Source organism: Mixophyes fleayi, chromosome 11 (genome assembly GCF_038048845.1).
Source record: "Mixophyes fleayi isolate aMixFle1 chromosome 11, aMixFle1.hap1, whole genome shotgun sequence".
NCBI lineage: Eukaryota > Metazoa > Chordata > Amphibia > Anura > Limnodynastidae > Mixophyes > Mixophyes fleayi.
In genome coordinates this window covers 88,239,046-88,264,641 of record NC_134412.1, presented here as the reverse complement: position 1 = coordinate 88,264,641, position 25,596 = coordinate 88,239,046, and the positions used below count along the sequence as shown (strand labels likewise).

Genomic DNA, 25,596 nt, shown 5'->3' with positions numbered 1-25,596 from the left:
CAGTTAGAAAAAAAAAGAGAAAGAGGCGAAAGCAAAGAGCTGTTCTTAGAAGGAGATTGAACTGAACTATAATTGAACTTGGTGCATTCATCATCCACATTTCTCTGTGTTCTTATCGGCAATGGATATGGTAAGACCGAAGACTATTAAATCCAAGGAAAAGTCCCCATCTCTCAAGACTACACCGTCATGGTGTTCAGTTTTTTATGTACCCACACAGGACATCTTTTTAGGAGCTCAGTGTAGGTAATTATTATCATAAATAGAATTTAACATAAAAGAATTTTGATTTAAATATAATTTGTTTGTGATCCCCTTGAGGTCAGGTGTTTTTTGGTTTTTCACAATCAAACCAATTTCCACAATTTGGTGATGTGCCGGGAAAGTCCTATGTGTATATTATCAAACCCAATCTCAAATCTAGTATCCTGAATGGGAGGGATTGGGGAGGGGGGTTTACAATTAAGGTTTTGTTTCTTAATTTGGAGAACCATGACGTAAATATACTAAATTATATTTGAAAATTACTCCCCACGTTCTTTCCCTGACGTTCCCCTACATAATAAATTGTTTAGCAGGGCTCCTCGCAGTGTCTTGGAAGGAAAAGCCTGAATGTTTGTTGTGCAATTGTGGTCACTTGGCTTGGAGCACAGATAGTCAGATTTTAAATGGTGTTGCCCTATTTAGTGGCAGGGGAGAACCAATCAGGGCCCAAATGTCAAGTATTTAATGGGGAAGCGTAGTGGCTTAGTGGTTAACACTTCTGCCTCACAGCACTGGGGTCATTTTTTCGATTCCCGACCATGGCCTTATCTGTGAGGAGTTTGTATGTTCTCCCCGTGTTTGTGTGGGTTTCCTCCAGGTGCTCTGGTTTCCTCCCACAATCCAAAAACATACTGGTAGGTTAATTGGCTGCTATCAAATTGACTCTAGTCTGTGTCTGTGTCTGTATGTCAGGGAATTTAGACTGTAAGCCAGTGGGGCAGGGACTGATGTGAATGTGTTTTCTGTACAGCGCTGCGGAATTAGTGGCGCTATATAAATAAATGGTGATGATGATGACTCTCTGGTGTGTTGTGAATAAACATTTGGGGGTAGTTTTACCAAAATGCTTAAAAAGGAAAAGTGGAGGTGCTGCCCATAGCAACCAATCAGATTTCATCTATCATTTACCTAGTACATTCTTGAAAATGATTGCTAGATTTTGATTGGTTGCTATGGGCAACACTTCCGCTTTTCCTTTTAGAAGCGTTCGTAAATTTACCCCATGGTCTTAACCGTTCCATGCAAATTCCCCCCCCCCCCCTCACCCCGATCATTTTTGGTCTGTCAGAACTTCTCTCTTATTATACCCGAACCAAACCACACAGCAGAATTACTTGACACATTCATCCCAGCTCTATGCACAGATCAGAATATTAGTCCATCGGATGCTGCAGTTTTGCTAATCTCTAGTTGTGATCTACGCAATGTTCTTCTATTGCGACCTGTATCACAGAACAGATCAAAATCTGATTGGACCTAGCTGATCGTATATCATTGCCAACATACAACTTTAAGACCCACATATTATGCAGCTCCCATTGTAATGCTCAGCTGACAAAATCTGGGCTAATTAAAATAATCATGATAAAGTGCCCCATTTTGTGGGCTGAACCAATATCCATGGGAATGCAGCCAATCACATCACTACACACCAGTAACTCATTAAGAGGTGGATTTATCAAACCTGCTAAAAAGGAAGTGAGTGGAGGTGTTGCCCATAGCAACCAATCAGATTCTAGCTATCATGTTCTAATCTGGACTAGATTAATGATAGCTAGAATCTGATTGGTTGCTATGGGCAACATCTCCACGGTTTCTTTTTTAGAATGTTTGTGACTCTTTGGGGCAGATTTATCAGTCATCTTTGGTTCCTAATGAATTGATAAGCTGTAGTTTCAAGAACACCACAAAATGTCTGCCTCCATTGTGGTCTTTTTAAAAAAAACAGGTTAAATCAAATGGATAAAAAATGGGATCAGACAATAGTATATTGGTTGCTGTAGAACGGTAGTTATGACATGACCGGCTGCGGCACCGGGCCCCGCCATTTTTTTTGCGCGTTTTCAGTAGAAATGGGAGGGGCCTGTGACCGCCCTCCAGCGGGCCGGGTGATTGTTAGTAGCAGTCGCCACAGTAATTGGAATAGTCTCTGTATGTGTTACTATGACTAAATAAATATAGAGGAATTGAATAAATAGAAGGAAGAAAATGAAATAAATGTGTTTCTGTGCCTGTTTCAGTAGTGTGAAAATAAATATATAATATATATATATATATATATATATATATATATATATATATATATATATATATATATATATAAAATCTCCATTGCTTTGTTATTATACCTTTATACACCTATGTCAATGGTTATTTCATTAACGAATAAATAGAATTTGCTTACGATGCACCTTTTTAAAATTATTTCTTCATAAACAATAAAGCACATTTTATTGATAATTCTTTCTAATTGTGTTTTTCCTATTTGTTTAATTCCCCACTAAAGAATGTCCCCGTTTTTCAGCTGCTCATAAGAAGTTAATAAAATTGGGATTTTAAACCGTGTTAGAGTCCTGACATCTTAATCTTCATTAAGGGGACTTAAACTCCCGAGAGCCTGTGAGCACCTCCTGGCACGGCCAGAACTGGGAAACACAAGAGAGGTCTGATCGAATGAACTATTAAATAACTCTCGGTGATCCTTCAGGGAGAAACAATAGGTGTTGAAATCTTCTGTTTAACGTATATCAATCACGCTTACACGGAGATTTCTAATTAATTATCCTCCATTTTGTTAGAGACTCATAGAGACTTGATGCCAGTGATCTCATGTTGGACAATGCCGCGGCATCTCTGAAAAGGGCTGATGGCATTTAAGTAGAGAACAGCATTGTGGAACTTAATACGGTGGAATCTCTGAGGTAGCTGTATTACTGCGTATAACTCAGCGAATATTCTCATCAATTATAAAACATGGGACTATCTGTTATCACTGCATCTAAAGGGTACTTGTCACCTACAGGGGAAGCAGCCATCTTGTGGGTTCCACCAATATTCATAGTAATACAGCCTATGAACTCAATAGGAGCAAGTGACATCACAAAGGCACACAACAGAGACAGCCATCTTGTGGGTTGAACCAATGTTCATAGTAATACAGCCTATGAACTCAATAGGAGCAAGTGACATCACAGAGGCACACAACAGAGACAGCCATCTTGTGGGTTGAACCAATGTTCATAGTAATACAGCCTATGAACTCAATAGGAGCAAGTGGCATCACAGAGGCACACGACAGAGGCAATGATTATTATACTTGTTTTTTTTATGTAGCACCAATCATATTACGCAGTGATGTAATCAATCACATCGTCCTTGAACCATCCGGGCTTGCATTCTAAATTCATTTGACCAAACACATACACATATACTAGGGTAAATTTTGTCAGAAGCCAGTTACCCTATCAGTATGTTTCTGGAGTGTGGGGGAAAGCCCAGACAAACACAGGGAGAAGATACAAACTCCACACAGATAGGGCCATCGTTGGAATCGAACCCATGACCGTAGCGATGTGAGGTAGCAATGTGTCACCAAGCTGCCCATTTCACCAACCAACTCATAATAAGCACGTGACCTCACAGCCAGTAAATTTGTGGGTTGATTCAATAATCAAATATATCCTGCTAATTGACAATTGCATCCTAATTGATACTTTATTACATTTTCAGTTTATCAAATCTTTCATGTCTTAAGATTTATAACTCCGGATATGAAGTAGTTGAGGCGTGTGAACGAAGTTTTCTTATTTTAGTTGACAGACGCCATTGACTTATCTATCTCAAAGGTCTTGGTAGGTTATGCCCGATAGACCGTCTGCTATTTGGGGGGGAAAAAATAAAGAATTCAACAAAATCATCTATAAATAAAATATTAGAATGATTTAGGGACAGTATATATCTTAAATATTATTAAACTGACAAAAATATGTCCTAAGAAAACATAGCACTGACATCTTAATGGTGTAGCCATTTATAACGTTATACAATAAATGTAGCAATAAAAGAGATGAATTTATAGAGTTTGTGAAGTACATTAACCCACTCGTTCTATGTTTACTTGCACACAAAATGCAATTAGACCTTTTTTTTTTTGCTATTGTCAGACTCTAAGTAGATGGAAGTAGATGGGATAATTAAAAATCCTATTGGGTAAACAATCTCCTAGTGTGTGACCCTCTAATTAATAGACTACAGGGAGAAAGTACAGAAATGACGAGATAATTAACATGTACATTAAAAAGGAAAATGGAAGACGGGGGTAACACACAGCAGGGCGGGCGCAGGGGGCCTTTAGAATATGCGAACAGGCCAACCAGAATGAGTGACACTGAAGGTATTTTTTTTGGGGGGGGGTGGGGTCAGTATTGGAGGAAAAATAGAAAATAACATCATGATCTAAGTGTTAAAATTATTTTCCTTGGCTAGGTTTCTGGATATATAGATAAGACTGTTGTTGTTGTCATTAATTGTTATTATTATTATTTTTATTATTGTTATTATTATTATTTTTTATTGTTGTTGTTTTTTATTATTGTTGTTGTTATTATTTATTATTATTTTTATTATTTTTTTATTATTGTTATTATTATTATTTACATCACTTCTACATTTTATGTAGTTGACAGAGATTATCTCTATTCCTACTACCACAGGCATACATAGACATACCTAGGACCACATAAAGGTGAAGCCAGTTATAAGAGCAGTCTGTCTCTCTTTAACCAATATTCATATATTGGGTGAAGGTGAAATTTAAAAGTGGAAGCAGTGGTGGAATTGGGGGGGTTTACGGGTGTATGTCATACTGTCACTTCTCATTCCAGTCACTTACTATAGATATATATATATATATATATATATATATATATATATATATATATATATATACACACACACACACAGTGGTGGAAGTGGGGGGTATACGGGGGCATGTCACACCACCGCTTCTCCTTGCGGGGATAGGTGATTTTCTATAAGAGTACAAAAATATTGGGTAGCACGGTGGTTAGCACTTCTGCCTCACAGCACTGGGGTCATGAGTTCAATTCCCAACCATGGTCTTATCTGTGTGGAGTTTGTATGTTCTCCCTGTATTTGCGTGGGTTTCCTCCGGGTGCTCCGGTTTCCTCCCACACTCCAAAAACATACTAGTAGGTTAATTGGCTGCTATCAAATTGACCCGTGTCTGTGTGTGTGTGTGTGTGTGTGTGTGTGTGTATGTTAGGGAATTTAGACTGTAAGCTCCAATGGGGCAGGGACTGATGTGAGTGAGTTCTCTGTACAGCGCTGCGGAATCAGTGGCGCTATATAAATAAATGATGATGATGATGATTTCCAGTTCAGAGTCAACCTATAATAATAGTTTTTCCACAGTTCTTTTCCAATGAAGATTGGAAATACACCAATCCCATCTTTTAATGGAGATATAAATATTATCGTTTTCTCCATTTTTCCCACTCCAGTTCCAACTTGGCAGTAAATAGTCCATGAACGCCTCAAAAATGTTATCAAGTAGTTGAGCAGTTTCGGTTGTACCTTCAATACCATATGATATATAAACTATATAAAAATTAGATAAACCTGTGTCTTATATTTCTCCACATTCATTAACCTAATCTTTAGATTAAATATATTGGGTAGAATCGTATGTTAATACAGAAGGTATCTGGTTTATCTTTTTATTTTTATTTTTTTATTTTTTTTAACTAATTGAATACATTAAATAATATGGTCTAAGAAAGATGACAAATACATTGCACGTCTCCAAGCTTGTGTAATAAAAAATGTATTTAGGATCTGACCGTAATGGCTTGTACCCTGCTTGCCAAAACATGACTTCCTAGCAGGTGATTTTCGTCAAGTGCATCTGAAATGGTACCTAAATGAATTAGCAATAAAATGGACTTAGACCTAGCAGTGGGGGCTTCCATTAATCTTGGGTTAATCACTAAAGAGATGTCAGTCACTTTTCTTAAGAAGTCACATTTTTCTCCCTTTGCCGGCGACCACATTTCATAAAGTAACATATTTGCAATGAAAGGACTCTGCTTGAATTAAAAAACCCTAAAGGTTTATGCAGATTTTAGTTTTGATTACCGCTGGTATGAGCTCTTAGCAGACTCCGGAAGGAAGGTCCAGATTGAAAGAGCCCCAGCGTGCAATTCATAATATTCTTTGAAATAAAATAGTGCACTCGTACTTACTAGATTTAATCAGCTCTGACTTTTGATAGTCAAACAATAGCTAATTACCGTAACACCTGCCTTGATAGTCATGTCATGTAGGTTATTGCCGACGAGAGGCCTCGTATCTTGGCTCCACGGTTATTACAGTCTGAAAAATCTATCTGCAGAAGTGACGTTCTGTAACTTCAGTGCCCATTAAAAAGCTTTTTCTTCCCCCCCTTTCCAACTGTATTACCGACTATTTTTTTTTTTATCCCTGCATTCTAATGAAGTTTAGCCATTTTTTATTTTATTTTTATTCCAAATTTGCAAGCAAAAAAAAAAAAAGCAAACCTCAATATTTGAAACCCGTGAGTTACATCAAATCCGAGCATTAAAATATTTCGCTGCTCCGGAGGGGGGTGGTAGAAATGTTGGTTTATTTGCATGAATAACTATATATATACGTTTGGTTATACGAACCATAGACCAGGCGGTCAAAAAATGAATTTGAATATTTCTAGCGTCAAATTGTGGAATATGTCATTTTAAACCAGTACCCTGTGGTCAAAACATTTAATGGGGGATATATATATTTTTTTAGATTTTGTTTTAAATGTCAGTGTGATGTTCTTGTTTTCTGTGTGTGTATGTGTTTCCTTTCATTTATAATTGCTTTTAAGTACTGTTTTGATTGCTGGTAATCTTTAGACCTCGTCTATAAATGTCTTGTTTAAGTCTTTTTACCTCGCCATTAATTTTGCAACAGATCTGTGTTATTCATTTGTTCAGTGGAGTGTAGAGCGTTGGTCCTTAGCTCCTGGCACGAGACGGGCCCTTGCCATGTTCTTTGCAGAACGGACGCAGATGTTGGTAATGGTAAAATGATGGATGTCCTGGCTCCACGGGCCTAGAGTGACAACGCAGACAAAAGAGTGCCTTGAGACGAGACCTCTGTAACACAGACAACTTAACATGGCGGGCCATCTGTGCTGAGAAGTCCTTACAGACGCTGCAATGTTGCTCGTTTCGTCTTCATGCTCCGTATCGGTCACCTGTCAGACGACGAGGGCAGTGCTGGTTGACGTATCTTGCAGAACTCTGTTGAGATGGTACATAAGTAAGGACTCTAGACCTGCATATAATGTAACCTTCGCTGTAGTCTGAGGCATTACTCCCATCATTCATGAAGTAAGAATGGGGACAGGGTGCATCTGGTAGGTGGGGACACGCCACGTTTCCCGGGGTCATGCCCAATATTTCAGAAGCACTTGGCTGCTCCCAGTCCCCTAAAAATTCCCCTACAATGTTGTGTTCACCTGCAGCTGGTATACACGGCTTTGAAGGGGCATCGCCTAGAGGGACATACAGGTAATGGCTGCATACGCAAATTGAGGGAGGGTTTCCTAGTGCCTGGAAACCCCCCTCCAAGCCTGGGACTCTGTATAATTGAGGTGGCTGGACCCTGCCCCTGCTTCACCTTGCTCTGCTTGAAAAGGGAGAGCTGCATGCACCTAACAGTAGTGCACGCAGCATTGCCCATGTATATTATGGGGATAGGAAGAGTTGGAGAGCAGCCAAGCACTGTCTAAAATTATAGCCACGCCCCCATGCATGCTGGTCACGCCAACTGGTGGCACGGTGTGGAAACCCCCCTCTACAAATCTTGCGTTTGCCCCTGGGCTGGCAAATTTTAGCCTGGGGGGCGACTCGACTCAGTAGCCCATTAGGAACATTGTAAAGGAAAAATGCATGCATGTTCAATCGTATTTTGTGATTGGTGGTTTAATCAGAGGAAAGTGTCAACACGATTTTCAGCACAGTTTAACGTCCCAGCCGGTCACATGATCGTGACCAGACCAATCAAAAAAATTCATATGTTCCTATGTCATGTACAGCTAAGTATCTGCGACTGTTTCATTATATCACAGGATTGGGAAGCTTAGAATTCATATCACTATTTAATACAGCAACGTGCGGTTGTCACAGCTGATTTCTACCAACTAAGTTCAGTAGGTTTGAACTAAAGCTATCAAGTAGATAACAACTTAATATCAAAGCCCTAAAAAAACCGAACATCTATATCTGAAATCAGATTGGTCAGAAAAACCATATAATCCTCTGTGAACCATATTGCATGTTTTGCCTGGTATAGGCTTCTGGATATTTATCTGTTCTATGTGGATATTGAAGTATTGTGTCAGCCAAGATCAGTGTTGTCTATGTTTTATATTTTGCATATATTTGTCCTATTTTGTATATCCGCCCTCGTCACTTTCTTGTACATTCGGATTGGGACCGTCCCACCTAAATCAGGATAGTTGGAAGGTATGCCAAGGTTGTTCTTACTATATAGGCAGGGCCATCTTAACAACATTATGGGCCCCCGGGCAAAGCAGTGCACCGGGGCCCCTAGATATAGATATATAGATGTATACAGATACAGATATAGATATAGATATATAGAGCTAGATATATGTACTTGCTCAGTGACCCTTGTAGGTTTTATTTGCAGGTTTTTTTCTTTTGCAGGATTATCTGTTCTCATTATGAGCCGTGCCTATGGGGCCCCCTTGCCCGTGGGGCCCCCGGGCAGCTGCCCATTGTGCCCAATGGAATAGATGGCCCTGTATATAGGCACATACATAGGGCCACTGAGGAATGACCATGATTTTATTTATTTCATTTTGTTTTGTTTTGACTGGCTGCCACTGTCAACTGGCAATTCCTCCAATGAACATCAGGACAGGTTGGCCCCGGGCCCTACATGTATGAGCATTATGAGAGAGTAAACAATTAGTGTGAACTACATGTGGCTTTTTGGAAGAGGGGGGGGGGGGGTGAATCATCCTCACTGTTCAAACTGAGCAAAATAACTCAGCGTGTTGTAAGAATTTGGCTGCTGTGGTTACTGTGACTCGATTCTGAAAGTGCTTTAAGATAATTGTTTGCAAATAAAGGTGTAAGAGAAATGTCTAAAAATATATATATATATTCTCTCTGTATGGGAAAATAACATTTAACAGGTTTGCATCATGTGATTTTTTTTTTTTACCCACAAACTTCCTTTGTTCTGTATTGTACATCTCTGTGACTAATAATTCCTCTCTATGGGGTCAATTTATAACATCTGGCGATAAGACTGATTTTTCTATCACTTACCGTTGCAATTTATCATTAAAATCTCTCTCAGGCAACTGAGAGATAACTCCGCTGTCTTGGCGACACTAGCCCGGAGCGGGAAGAGTTACCACTGCACCAAGCATTCACACATGGGCATTGGAGCTGAAATCCCAGGTGAAAAATATATATATATATATGGCACCTTAATAGACTGCTGCCAATATGAGGTATATTTACTAAACTGCGGGTTTGAAAAAGCGGAGATGTTGCCTATAGCAACCAATCAGATTCTAGCTGTTATTTTTGTAGAATGCACTAAATAAATGATAACTACAATCTGATTGGTCGCTATAAGCAACATCTCCACTTATTCAAACCCGCAGTTTAGTAAATATACCCCCAAGTCCCTAAATATATTATTAGTCAGTAACATCTGCTAAATGATCTCCTGTATAGAACGCATCTGTAAATTAAAAGTCTCTTTTTGTGTGTGTAATCTGTTTTCCTTGAGGGTAAAATGTAACAGATGAAACAATCCACAGTTATATTATCTGAGACAAATAACATTGTTCATCCTCAAATTTTCACAGAAACAATAAAAATAAGACAATAAGTAAATACAAGGACAAAAAATATATGGGGGGAAAAAAGGTAAGGGAAAGAAAGGGGAGTTGGGTGACGTAAGACTCCTTTGGGTAATAAATGAAAGTAGAACAATATATGTGTTTTAACTATCAAAAGTCAGCATTGAAAATTTGTATCTAGAAAATTAAAGTCGAGTTGTGATCCTCATTCACCGGCCACGAATAAGCAGTAAGAAGGTGATTCTTTAAATCCAATCCTACATAACCATAGTGTAATTTTTCTCGGTTGGACAAAGATCTGTACATGTTAGACAGTAGGACACACTGGGGCACATTTATCATTTATCGGGCAAAACGAGAAATACTTATCAATCCTTATCGCATGGATAAGGATTGATGTATTTCTCAAATTTATGAAAAATGGATCACAGAGACAGCAGTTCCGAAAAACTGCTGTTTCTGTGATAAAAAAAAAACCATACTCACCACTGCCTCTTTGGGACACGCTGTCTCCGGATCTCCTCCTCTTCAGTGTACTTTCTCTTCTTCATGCAACTGCGCATGTGCCGTCCGGAGAGCTTGAGGCTGTGACAGGGAGGGATCACAAGATCACTCCCTGCCCATGCGCTGTCCAGCTCTGCTCTCTGGAGCAGAGCTGGACATAACCAAGAACAACAGTTTTAGCAGCATTTCGGATGATGTACGCCAGCTTCAGCTGGTACATTAACACAACAAGTTCCCGAAAAAAACATTTTTTCGGGACTTGTTAGATTGCGACCAGGAGCAGTCACCATTCTGTTGAATGGTGACTGCTCGCAAAAACGATCAGGAGTGCAAAGCAGCAGATACCCATGATATCTGCTGCGATGCACCTTTAATAAATTTGCAGAAGGCACATCGGGAGCTGATTTCCACGGTAAGTGCACGATAGTGCAATACCGTGCTTCCTTAAATATACCCCATAGTGTCCATGTGCATCCAGCGATCACTCTTACAGCACAGTCTTCCTAGGGCGCGCTGAACTGTATTTGCAGTGCCCTTTATTCTTGTTGAATGCAGCTCAAACCAAACATACCTGTGCTTTAATTTGTAGTTATTAGGATGAAGCACACACACTCGGTCTGAGTATGTATCAGCAATTGCTCTTCGTAAGGCCGTGTGTTAGAGGGGAATGAGATTACACCAGTTGACCTGCCATCGGCTCCCGTCCTGCTTACTTCCTCCTTCTCTCCCTCTCATTTGTCACGCTGTCCTCAGAAGTCAGTAAAGGCCTCTCGTCTATATGCTTCATGATTGCCATATCTGATCAGTTTGATTGATCATTGCTGTAGCCACAGGTTGGTAATATGTTTTTTCAGAGAGTCCCCTGGTTCCCCGGGGATGCCAGCGGCGTGACAGCCTTAAAAACCGGCCATTTATCAACCTGTTCCCTGGTGGTCAGTCCTCTCGCACGCGTAGCCGAGCCGAGCCGGCAGGGTTACCGGTGCACAAACATTTAGCTGACTTTTTAAATTGACTGTTTTACATTAACTAAACCTTATGTCTTATTAAATATCATAATTAAATCCTTTCTCCGTTATTTATGTATTACTGACGTAGCTACAAATGGAGTCCAACTTTTTTTGAGCAATGCTTTTTTATTTTGGTATTTATATTTTTATAGGTTGTTTTCTCATTTTTGATGAACCGATATTTTCAAAGGATTACATGTTACAGTCTGTGCAATACCATGAAAATTAGGCTACTCTGGAGAATAACCGCTTTATAAATGTAACATTAGATTTGATCAGAGACATTTTAAGAATCCCCTCTCGTCAACCCCCCATCCTGCTGAGCCAACCTATTACTTATCTGAGCACAATAAGCAAGAGCAAGATTTTGATGCACATGCGAAGAATTGTGGCTCCTTTAAGTGTGCGTGTCATTATTTAACTGGGGGGGGGGTTCTATTTATCATGTGATATAGAAGATTTCGTATAGCTTAGCTGCCTTTCACAGCGATAGAATATCATTGGCCACACAATTTCTCAATAAAATTCTTACCGCTGACCAGGCCGGACTGGGATTAATCTGCCCGTGCGTGTGCTGGCTCGCTATTTTGCGCAGGAGAACTGGAGTTTGCACTTCCAGTTCCAGATTCAATAATTAAAAACATAATAAAGTTGTTATTAAAAAAAAAAAATTAAATACAATAAACTTTAGTGGAAAAAATGCTTTATTTTAATAACACTTTTTCTTCTTTTCTTTTTCTTCTTTTCTTCTTTTTCTTTTCTTTTTCTTTTCTTCTTCTTTTCTTTTCTTCTTTTCTTTTTTTCTTCTTTTTTTTCTTTATCGACACCCTGCTTCTGCCATCCTGAGTTGGCCAAAACTTTAAGAAATACAGAGGAGATAGCCAACACTGCCCAGGGGGCTTAAATATATAGGGAGAGTCCCTACATCTGGGGAAAACTCCCATTTTCATCGGAATTCTGGCTTTTCTCCCTTTAGTAAATAGACCCATTGGTCTGATTTTTAAAGGAGGGATGTTCGTAACCACCCAATTAGGTCCGATTTTGTAAAAATTATTCAGTGGATCTGAAGTTTAAAAATCGATACGAATTTTCGCTTGTGAAAGATCTATTCTCGGAACTGTGGTAGATCGGACAGGTCACATAGCAATAGGATCTGATATAGAAGTAATCACCGATGTACAGTATTTAGGACTCCTAACCCTCCGATAGCAGCTTCAGCTATATAGTCTCTTCCGTCCGCTTCTCAGATTCAACAAGATCCTAACGCAGGCTTCCTAAGTCAATGGGGTATTATGGCTGTGTAGGTCATGTGCCCATTTATCTGTGCATTAAGGTGTTGCCCATTGTCGATGAATGTCTTTTTTCTGCATGATATATATGATTCCAGCGCATAATATTGTGTGTGTATATATGTGTGTATATAATATATATGTATTAGAGATGCTTAAGCTCGGTTCCCTGAGAACCGAACACACCTGAACTTAGCGGATCTGAATACCGAGCTGAGCCGGCTCGCTACTTTCACGCGCCCTCGGGTTTGAAAACGAGGCAAAACGTCATTGTTACGTCGTCGGATCTCGCGCTTTTTGTATTCCTTTTTAAGATCCAACATAATGGTGGGAGGGATGGCGGACCCCCATTTATCTTTTCTGCCTCTGCTGTATGCCAATGTGTCCTAGATGTGCTAGGAACTGCCGTGTGTTTGTGTCATTGCTCTGTCGCTTACCATCCAGCCAGGTCGCTGCAGTATTTGTACAAAAGTGTATGTAAAGAATATTGTGACCTGTGAGGTGGTCAAAATTTACTGCAAATGACTTGAAATTAGTGTTATTGAGGTTACTAATAATGTAGGAACAAAAAAAAGAGCAAAATTATGTGATTTTAGCATATTTTAGGATTTTTTCTAAAAAATCCAAATCCAAAACACACAAGGGCGTTTATACCAAAACACGACCCTAATCCAGATCCAAAACCAGTTCACGAGGGTCAGTGAACATCATATATATATATATATATATATATATATATATATATATAAATATTTATTATACCCTGCTTTCCTTACTTTGCAATGTACACTAAGTACTGTGACCGATCTTACTGCAGACTTTAAGTCTGCGGAGGTCTGCAGAAATACACCATCAGATCACACAAAGATTGAATAGATGAATTAAAATAAAAAAAAGTATACGGTTGAAATTTAGAACATAAATACTCACCTGCTTGGAGCTTGTGTGCCTGGTAAGTGCCTACTCCATTGTATAAAATAAACTTGTTTCCATTAAGCATAATGGAATCATAATAAGTCATGAATTGCATTACCCCTCTACAGATACTCCCCTGCTCTGAACTATTTGCATGAGCTAAACTGTTGTTATTAATATGATTTTTATTTTATTTTTTGAAAGCACTAAAGCCATAATGTACTCTGTCCCTACCTTAATCTCTGCCAATATGAGGCCATTCATTAGAGTATAGTAGAATTGGCAGGGGATACGTACCATTCACTGGATATTATACAGTAAATATAATATACTTCGGTCCGTGAGACTTACTGTGTACTCTAGGCTGGTGAGTTTTTGTGGCGCGCTTTAGAGCATATTATCATATTTTCTTAGTGTTAATGGAAATAATATATATAATTCTGATCGTCTTTTAACATACATTTAAGTAGTGCGCTGTAATATATTTCTGGTCCGTGGTACCTTTCAGGACATTTTGTAATAATTACTTTTATTTTATTTTTTTTGCTTGTACTTAAATAGATTTATAAAATTGTTCACAGATGGGCGTGGCACCATAACATGATTTGCATAATCCAATGTTCTGCCCCGCCCACTTGACAAGGTTAATTGCTTTGTCAAGCCCCCGCCATCTTCCTTTTCTTACCTCGGATCTTTATATCCCAGACGTAAGATATAAAAATAGGCAAATATGAATAAGTGACATGAATGGCGCACTGTTTATGGATGATATGTCATTACTGTTCGGTCGTGCAAGCAATATGGCCACTTCCGCTCATATTATTAAATGCAGATCATAGTCGCCTGCACTCCTGGGAATGTAAGACTGTAAGTAATCTCATTTTAAGGATGGCTAAACCTAAAACACAAGTTAACTTAAATGAAGAAGCTACCCAAAAACTTAGACAAGTAGATAATTCTATTTGCAATTGCTATATAACTAAATACAAGCTACTGTTTTCTGTTATCAGCCGTTTAAGGCTGTGGAATTACTGACAGGAAGTCTGCTGTGTGTACGAAAACGGGGCCTCCCCAAATCACAACTTTATCTCACGTTTCTTCACATACATACTTGTTTACTTTTTTGAACCTCGACTCTGGGAGATCCTGGAGGGGAGGAACAAGGACAAGTGCGGAGAGGGGTGGCTATGACAGGAATCACGTCCACGGGTAAAAGAGTCTGGGCCCCCGTGGATGACGCGAACTGCGACACTGTCCACAATACGGGAAAGAGAAGGGGTGTTATAGTTCCCAAAATTCGGGAGTCTCCCCGACATTTTGGGAGAGTAGGCAGGAATGCCCTGATAAGCTCCGATCATATATCAGTACATAGAAATCAACCTGCATTTTAACTCCGTAATCCTTCCTGATTGGAGCAGCACGGTGGCTCAGTGGTTAGCACTTCTGCTTCGGCCGTCCCCATTAAGTTTAAGAAGCAGTGTGCGTTTATGGATGGACAAGGTTGAGTACAGTGTTCTCCCTCCACCAATGAAGTTACGGTTTAATTTAAACAAATAAGAGTCATTTGCTAACAAGTTGGTGTGTTGTCTTTATTATATATTACTTAAGCATTACGGTTAAGACTAATGTTAATGATTATGTTGTCAACCGTAAGCATTTTATGAGTTCGATACCCGACCCTGTCTGTGCGGAGTTTGTATGTTCTCTCTCTGTCTCTGCGTGTGTTAGGGAACTTAGACTGTAAGCTCCAATGGAACAGGAACTGACGTGAATAAGTTCTTTGTACAGCGCTGCGGAATTAGTGGCTCTATATAAATAGCTGATGATACCAGAGGACAGTAGCTGGGAAATATGTAAAAACATATACGGCTTTTGCATAAAAGTGAATGTTTTAGTAGCTTGTTTATATTCTAACCTGTATATTAGGTTTTCTGTCCCTATAGAACACTGTAATATCATGTGATGATGAATACAAGGCATGTATACTTTATAAGGGAGGCTTTGTGTGTGTTCCTTTCAACAACAGCGTTTTTGTATTCTCCTCTTACTTTGCATAACTTTGGGGGTCCATCACTTCCTACGAGATCCTCCGACTGATCCTTTGTTCAGGTGAGGGCATACGGGAGAGATGACAGAGAGCTTTCCCTGTGTATAGTTATTGTGTACAGAGCTAGAAGTGATTTGTGACCGGGTGAGATATGTCTGACTGTGATGTAACTTCACACCTGGACAAACTTACCCTGAATGAGACTTACCCTGCTGTTCGCCTGCTTGGCTTTATGTAACCCCGCGCTCCGCTTGTGTTATTGTAGCATCAGCCAGCTCATTGGAAAAAATTATCTGAGCTGACCTTTTTGTTAACCTCCAGTTAGGATTATTTTTTTTCTCCTCTGAAATCCATAGGATTCTTTTTATAAGATCACAATTGGCACCAGAGATAGAGCTTCGGGCCAATGTTTCGTCACTGCGGAAACTTCGTCCGCACCAAATATGTTGACAATTAGAAGAGATCTAATCTCTGCAGATGAATGTTTCTTAAATTAGTTGGTATTTGAAGAGTAACTAAATACTGGGTTGATACTTAACTCATGACATCCACTGATGACATATTCTGCCTATGCAGTACTTGCCGGCTTCCTGGACCTGCCCTCCGGGGTCAAAAGGGCAAGTGCCGGAGGGGGCGTGATGTTGTGATTTTTAGCATAAGGCCCCCGGGGTGCCCAGGAGGGGGTGGGACCATGACAACGCAAATCGCATCATCTGTCCCGCCCCCAAGAGGGCTGATGACATGAATTACGTCATCAAGCCCCGCCCTCTTTCCAAGATGATAGGCGGGATCTGGGAGGATAGTCTACTTTGCTGGGAGACTAGGAGGTTTCCCCAAAATTTAGGAACCTCCCAGACGTGCCAGGAGAGTAGGCAAGTAAAGTCTAAGCCATGCCTGCCTTCTTGCCCAAAATTCCCGGAGTTGCAGAACAGAAGGCATCCTGCTGACCCCTATGAGACGGGCCATAATGAAATGCTTCGCTTCACCAGACCCCCCCCCCCCTCCAATGTGAGATACCGTGAATATCAGCAATACATAGAAGTGGGTCCCCTCCGGCACTTGCCACCTTGGTCTAAGCCAGTGATGGCTAACCTATGACACTCCAGCTGTTGTGAAACTACAAGTCCCAGCATGCTCTGCCAGCTATCAGCTAGTTATCTACTGGCAAAGCATGCTGGGGCTTGTAGTTTCACAACATCTGGAGTGTCACAGGTTAGACATCACTGGTCTAAGCCAATGTCTCAGTGATGTCAGTGGTTTCTAGTGAGCTGATAGGCTGCATTCTCAGTCATATGGGCACCTCCACCATGCAGAGTGGATGGGTACAATTAAAAGCCATTACCATTCTCTCCGCTGTAACTTAATATGCTTAGGAGGTGTAAATGGTTCATTCAGTAAAATGGCTGTGTATGGGTGTCGGGTACACTGTACAGCAGGGCCGCTGTGAGGCCGTATAGAAGCTGAACACTATACAGCAGGGCCGCTGTGAGGCCGTATAGAAGCTGAACACTATACAGCAGGGCCGCTGTGAGGCGTATAGAAGCTGAACACTATACAGCAGGGCCGCTGTGAGGCCGTATAGAAGCTGAACACTATACAGCAGGGCCGCTGTGAGGCCGTATAGAAGCTGAACACTATACAGCAGGGCCGCTGTGAGGCCGTATAGAAGCTGAACACTATACAGCAGGGCCGCTGTGAGGCCGTATAGAAGCTGAACACTATACAGCAGGGCCGCTGTGAGGCCGTATAGAAGCTGAACACTATACAGCAGGGCCGCTGTGAGGGGTATAGAAGCTGAACACTATACAGCAGGGCCGCTGTGAGGGGTATAGAAGCTGAACACTATACAGCAGGGCCGCTGTGAGGGGTATAGAAGCTGAACACTATACAGCAGGGCCGCTGTGAGGGGTATAGAAGCTGAACACTATATAGCAGGGCCGCTGTGAGGGGAATAGAACTGAACACTATACAGCAGGGCCGCTGTGAGGGGAATAGAACTGAACACTATATAGCAGGGCCGCTGTGAGGGGTATAGAAGCTGAAAGGTGTCATTTCTAAGCTATAAACGGCAAAATCAACAAATGAATCTGCACTTCTAAGTGGTAACAAATAAATAGATACCTGACATTTTTGCAAACAGGAGAAAGTTGTATAACAGGTAGTGAGAGTCGTCTCCCCCACCTCTTGTATGTGTCTATATTTATAACACAGTAATGGTAACACTTATTGCTGAATAAATAAGACACAGGTGCAGGTGGAAAATGTTGTATGTAAAGTATTGTACTTTAGAGTATAAAGCGCTTGATCCGTGAGAATCAGCTTCTACCTACGTGCTCCAACCCATCACCTCTTTTTGGTTTGCACAAATTCAGAAGGTTTTGCTTATTAAAGTACATTACGTATGTGCCGGTGACCCGGCCAATCAGGTGGTGGCTTTTATCAATCTAGTAAAGAATGATTGTAATGTGTGCCCTACCCGTATACATGGTACCATGAGCCTGTGCACCTGCAAGATCTGTGTCTGTTCCCTCAAATAAGGTCTGGGCAACTTATTGTATTTAATCAACTACTACCCCAAGCCAGGGTGGGTTCAGCATTAAAGTAGGCAGAGATAGGACCTGTAGTCAATCCGACCATCTGAATTATGAGTTTGCTGATCTTGTGGGAATCTGTGATCTATCCACTTATGTGACTGTGTTAGTGCTCAGTGCAGCATGTGACAGGGGCAGTGACATGATGTGAGGAAGCCACAGACTGAGAGTTATATAGTGGAAGGTGCATGGTCCCCCAGCAGCACAGAGTATATCAGGAGATGAGTGATGTGTTAGTGAGGACAGGGGCAGTGACATGATGTGAGGAGGGGAATGGAGGCAGCAGGAAGTCACAGACTGATAGTTATATAGTGGAAGAAGCAGGGTCCCCAGCAGCACAGAGTATATCAGGAGATGAGTGATGTGTTAGTGAGGACAGAGCTGCATGTGACAGGGGCAGTGACATGATGTGAGGAGGGGAATGGAGGCAGCAGGAAGCCACAGACTGAGAGTTATATAGTGGAAGGAGCAGGGTCCCCAGCAGCACAGAGTATATCAGGAGATGAGTGATGTGTTAGTGAGGACAGGGCTGCCTGTGACAGGGGCAGTGACATAATGTGAGGAGGGGAATGGAGGCAGCAGGAAGCCACAGACTGAGAGTTATATAGTGGAAGGAGCAGGGTCCCCAGCAGCACAGAGTATATCAGGAGATGAGTGATGTGTCAGTGAGGACAGGGCTGCATGTGACCGGGGCAGTGACATGATGTGAGGAGGGGAATGGAGGCAGCAGGAAGCCACAGACTGAGAGTTATATAGTGAAAGGAGCAGGGTCCCCCAGCAACACAGAGTATATAAGGAGATGAGTGATGTGTTAGTGAGGACAGGGCTGCATGTGACAGGGGCAGTGACATGATGTGAGGAGGGGAATGGAGGCAGCAGGAAGCCACAGACTGAGTTATATTATGGGTCCCCACCAGCACAGACTAGTGCTGTGAGGCTGCCATTAAACTGTTGCAGGAATATTTTGGTGCCAAATGCCCCTTTACATGAGCAAAGTTCATACACCTGTAGCATAATAGCTGACAAGGAAACTGAAAGAAAACAACATTGCCAGATGCCATAAAGACATGGCTGAAAAACAGAGGTAAACCCCCAGAAAAGCTGTAAGAATGCTCGTGAAGCAACCAACAATGTACATTAATTATAATGAAACGCCAGTGACTATTTACAGCAGATTAAGGATGATGATTCAGTAATACAACGATGTGATAGTCCTTCTCCGTGTGATGATGAGAATGAACATTTGCTCTCGTCCCATGCTCAAAGGTGGTCCGATGAGGGCGAAAATAAACCACCTACAATAATCCTAAACCGGGAAGGGCAAAATATGGCAAATGTGCAGCAAAATAACCCTTAGCGCAAAGTACATTGTACAAGAAAAGACGCAATGCGAGTGCTCCCCATGTTGACAAAAAAATACATTCTAAGAGTCTTCTGTGTTTTATTTTGTTATTTATAGTGCTTTGTTCACAGAAACCTTATATTGTGCACCCAGCAGTGCAGGCAGTTACGTGTATTTGTCACTTTGGAATAACTGTCGCTCCAAGAGTGCTGTACAATGTTCAGACAGGAGTAGCTGCAGAGAGTCTGGATCTCCAGAGGCGATTCTCTGTCCTGAGTGTAACGGGATCCAATCACGTCTGAGTGGACTAGCCGCTGAGTGGCTTGTTTTGTGTTTAGTCTAGTGAGAATGTTTTTAGACTGAAGTGAACTCTCATCTCTACATCTCACAGCTGTTGTCTCTCTGTCTATGTTGCCATCTCTTACCTCTCTAGTGCTTCTGTATTTCTAGTGTAGAATCTGACTGTACTCCCTCTAAAAACCTCATTCCAAAGGTATGGCGGACAGGATGTGCCCTTCTGGGGTAGTTCACCGTGCAGGATTCTAGCACCAGTAGGATATACGTGTCTGTCCATCTGGGAGAGGCCGGCAGGTTTGAGGTTTTCATTTGCGTTGTTGCTATCTGTGGAATATGGAAAACAATCGGGATTGAATGTACTTTGCTGATTCCTTGTAGGCCCACGACCTTTGGGTCCTCAAGTGCAACCCCTGTCCCTAGCTTTGTCTGTCCTGCCACAGAGCAGAAAGTATCAGTACTCCCATTTACGAATCATCTCTTCTTATGTTTTCTTTTTTTTGTTTGTTTGTGTCTAGGTTATGCCACTCGCACAGGGGAGGTGCGCGGGCGGGTCGTGGGTGCACTAAACGCTCTCCCGGCACCTTAGTGACAATTAAGACGCTGAATAAGTAACAATATGTCACTCGTTCAGTGTTTTAGGTCCCCACTACACCCTGGCACCCTAGGAAACCCCCATATTTTTTTACAGACCGCCCCCTATCAATTACATTCGCTCGTTTTAACCCTCATCAGTCAACTTTTCTCATTCCCTCAGGTCAGTTTTAAATAATTCCTGATGAAATAGAACTCAATCTGTGCACTTTGCAGATGACTTATATCACCCCCTAGGCAGAAGCCTTCTCTGCCTTCACCACAATCATCCCTGCAGCCAATAACAACGGCTCTTTCAATATGGAGCATCTCGCACACATGTAAAGTATTGTATGTTAGGTACAACGGATGTATCATTAACGGGCTTGTTCCTGCTTTGTTTTTCAGCAGAATAGTGGGTGCATGGCAAGATGAATGGCATTTGGGGCACCGAATATATACTATGGCTCCGTAGTCTTATTATTGGCTGTTCTTACATTATGAATGGCTGCAAGTGTCAGTCGTAGTGACCGGTAATGAAAAATAATTTCTAGAGACCGCAAATGTGCACATGTAGGTGAAAACTGTTGTGCGATGTATATAACCCCTCAACATAACAAGCCTCATTATGAGCAAAGCCAAAAACAGAGCAAATTTGCTCTTGGACAAGCCATGTAGCGATGCAGGAGGTGCAAATGCATTTACCTATTGCATGCTGGGAAATACTGGCTGCTTTTGCATGTAGCACCCGAATACTGGGCACCTTTATTTTTACACTGCAATTTAGAGTTGAGCTTGAACACGCCCCCTTTAAACTCTAAATCTGTCCGCACATTTTCAATCCCCCACCCCCCCTGCAGTGCAATATGGTTTTGCCAAAGTGCAAAGTTGCTTTGCTCCTATCTCTGAATGACGCACAAGATATGGATTGGACAATTCCATTTTTATATTTAAATACTGGCCCACTCTCCCGGAATATCCTGGAGATTCCAGGTAGGTCTCCAAGACTCCCGGGAGAGCAGACAATTTTCCCGCATCCTGCCCACTTCGCGGGGGCAATCTTGTAATTTTGGCTCCACCCTCCGCAACAAAATGCCAATTTTGTCGCTGGGGACGGGGCCAAATTGATGCACCCATCCCCGTCACACGCCCTCCGGGATCTCCGGGAACTAAAAAGTAAAAGTGGACAAGTGTGAAATAAGTATAGACTAAGAACAAATACAGAAAATCACAATTGGTGCATAACAACAGAAGTGGTACTGTGCGGTTGTTCATGAATATTAACAAGAACAAATACTGAGAATCACATAAAGAAGAAGAAAAGTACTGTGCAAATGTCCCTAGGTACAGAATAAGAAGATGTACCGAGAAAGGCATTTGGAATACAGAGCATGCGAGGTGTACTGTGCAGAACATGAGAAGTTGTACTATGCGATTGTTCACTCAGTAACAACATAGACGTTGCCGGATATCCAATTTTATTTTCCACTGACAATTTTATTTTTTCAAAAAGGATTTTGAGAAATTGGGAACATCTGACAATTGTATGTGATTTGTATATTACGTTATGCAAACTAGCAGACAACCTGCATATAAGCATTCTCTAACAATTGCTAAACACAGCTATAAATTTGATGGTCTCACAGCCTTAATATACTGCCAACCACAAGATTCTCTGCGTACTGTACTCTACCAAGCAGGTATTATTACTGTATAAAGGCGCCCTCTATTGTTTCAAAAAGATATGCATGTGAGTTTATCATAGGAATCCAGTCCAGCCATATAAAGAAAATATATCTAATAATTACACTAAATTTTCAAAGATTTCACGGCGTGTCTCCCTTTTCACAGACACAATAATATTTTTATATCAAAGCCGTAAAACTGCTATGTTAGACGGTGATGAACAATAAAAAAATAAATATATATATATATATATATATATATTAGACGTCTGTTTGATACGTTCCTCTTGACACAATGCAAGCTTTTAAAATGTTTTAGGAGTATCAGGTTTGTCAGTCTGCTGGAGCGGACTGTGGCCACCAGCACACAATGCTGCAGTATGTAACACATCGCATAGTAGAATCCCGAGGAGACCGCTTCTGAGACCACTCAAGTCTTCCAGGACTTCTCTCATCCAGGACTGAATACTACGGATCTGTTTTTGTGGCTGATTATTTGAACTCTTCTGCGTGGAAAACAAAATGTGTTTGTTTAATAAGGCATAGCACTTGTTTGTAGCATTAGCAGGTAAATATATATATATATTTATATAAATATATACTATGATGCACAATGTGCAACTTACATAAATTGTGTCAGGAAGCAGATATCATCGCTACCGCCTCTCACGTTGCCTTTTCCGCTGGGACAGTGGCTGAGTTTTGAAGTTCTATAGGTGGGGGGGAATAAGAAACAAGCTGTCATTCATTCTGCTGAGAACAGACATCTTTCCTGCTTCATGGATGCTGCTCCCTTTATTTATATTCATTTCTCACAAGTGTCTTGTAGAGTTTTATCCCCAATATCTGTCCTTTAAAAAAAAAATATTTGTGTATGTGTATATGTGTGTATATATATATATATATATATATATATATATATATATATATATATATATATATATTATATATATATATATATATATATATATATCAGCAGCAGAGTTCTGTGAGGGGTTAAAGTCAATCCAGATTTAGGTGTACGCTCTGCTGATAGACATTATTAATACATACATAAAATCATAGTTGCCTACTCTCCCGGTATGTCTCTCAAATTTCAGAGCAACTTCGGGTCCTGGACACAAATGGTGGGGGTGGGGCTTATGACACGAATTAAGCTTCATCGTAGCCCCGCCCCCTACCATAATAGGCTAGAACTGATAATGTGTGCTTAGGGGGCTGGGCCAAATGACGCAAATCACTGAGCTCCGCCCCCACGCACCCACCTGCCCCCTGCATCTCCCGGAGGTATCACGGTGATCGGTTTAAGTCCGCCGTACTCCAGAGAGCCAAGTAAATTAATTTATACGGTTCATTAGTAGTTCAGTCTATAAAATTGCTGACTCTTTTGTGTGTGTAGGTAACCGGTACACTTTATACAGTTTGAATCCTGGTTGAAATAAGAAGGACAAGCTAAAACTTATATATCAAGTAATTAACATAAATTGTCAATCAATAAGAATATTTTTGCAATTTCAAGCACTTTCTAGCACATTATTAGAACTAGATGGTATTTAGATGGTTCACTTGTGTATTACAGACTGTTGAGAACTTTATATAATCTGCTTCACAATTTGCTATGATCACTTTTGCCACATCAAACGCACAACACGGTGAGGTTACGCAGTGACGTAACGTGTGCTACAGCACTGATACTGCTAAACACAGATGCTGCTAAATACACACTCAGCATAACATTCGCACAGGTCACAATCCTCAGTTGTGCTGTGTATAGAATGTTCATTAACTCTAAACTTGTACTGTGACTATTTGAGGATAAATACTGAGAATTCCACCCAACATGCCGGGCAGGAGAAGTGGCACTATGTAGCTGTCTGACAATACAGGATCCTGGGAATTGCACCTATCATAGGGGGTTAGATCACTGATACCACCCTCATGCCCATACCTACAGGACGAGTTCAGGTAAGAAAAGCGAGGCTGCATCATTGCGATTAAGAACTTGTACTAAAATGACATACAGCGTACAGAAAATAAAGTTGTAGAAGTGTGCGGAGTACAAGCAGATACTGAGATTAGCTTTTCATGTGCAGTTTTCTAAAAATATTTAAAACAAACAAAAAAAAAAAACCAGGAAAAACGTTGGGGACTAAATCCTTGGCCTGCCAGTTGGGGGTCCGACAATCTGCCTGTCTGGGGCTACTGTCACCCTCCACCTCCTATCTATAGCAATAAGGAATGATCAGCTGTTCTCACAGAGGAAAGAGATCACAGATCTCCACGATCACTGTGATCACTGGGAGCCAATGAGAGCACAGCCCTTAACCTATCAGTGGCTGGGAGAGGAATGTTCTACACTGCCATTGGCTACCTGAGAAGTGAGGTCATAGATTGCTCTATGTACGCAGGAGTAGACCGGCCAATCATCCCGTCAAGTCTGACCAAAGTTGCACTACAGAAATATGACAGTGCATTAGTGGTCTTGTTATGAGTGTATGTTTTTTGGTCAATAGTTATGTTTTCAAAAAATAAATAAATATTAAACAGTAAACAAATAAGCCAATTATTAAATATTTTTAAATGTTACTTTTTTTTGCATAAATATTTAATTTCCTAATTGCTAGCAATAGTTCAATAAAATCCCTGTTGTGTGGACAAGGGATTTTAGATGAGAACAATTGATTTGATTCACACTGATGACACAATTTACTAACCAATAAGCAAGAGTGTATCGTTACGGCCGAGCCTAAGTTTTACATGATGCCAAAAATACGCATATTATATAGAATAGAGGATGAAGGTTTTTTGCTTTTTTTTTCTTCCTGGGAATTTGAGAACAGACTGAGGTTTCCTCGCCTATTTTCCTAACTGCAGACCCACTAAGCTTTCCACTTTGACAGAATACAATCAATAATATCCCGGCACCAGCAGTAAGACTTTGCCAGGAGGGCTTAGTGCAAAATCCAAATGTCCAAGAGGCGTAGAGAGGACGGGGGAAGACGTAAGGAGACATCCAAACACCGGGGCAATAAAGAATTCTGGCACTTTATGGTAGCAACGAGCTTTGCTGAAACATTGGATTGATTTCTTGTGGTATTACAGCCCCCAGTCTTGTGGGATATCTTCCAACCCTTCAGAATGCTGAGATGTTGTTAGTCATGATCTGAATTTGTGGTTAACTTGGAGTGGCCTAAACCGTGTATTAAAACTCCAGTGAATCTCTTTAACCCTTTAAAGATTAATTCCACTTTTTTATAGTAGTTATTTTAAGAAGTGACTCACCAGCCCCTTAACCCAAATTATGGGGGTCCTTCTAACGGGACCCAATCCTCTTGTTTTGGTCCATTAGTTCTCGTCAATGAGATACTTCAGG

General features: G+C 40.9%; 1 protein-coding gene across 1 annotated transcript in view; it reads left to right on the top strand.

Moving 5' to 3' along the window:
- LOC142106671 (histone-lysine N-methyltransferase PRDM16-like) overlaps positions 1–25,596 on the top strand; it is a 355,613-nt gene that overhangs the window by 224,772 nt on the left and 105,245 nt on the right. The gene's annotated exons all lie outside the window — the stretch shown is intronic.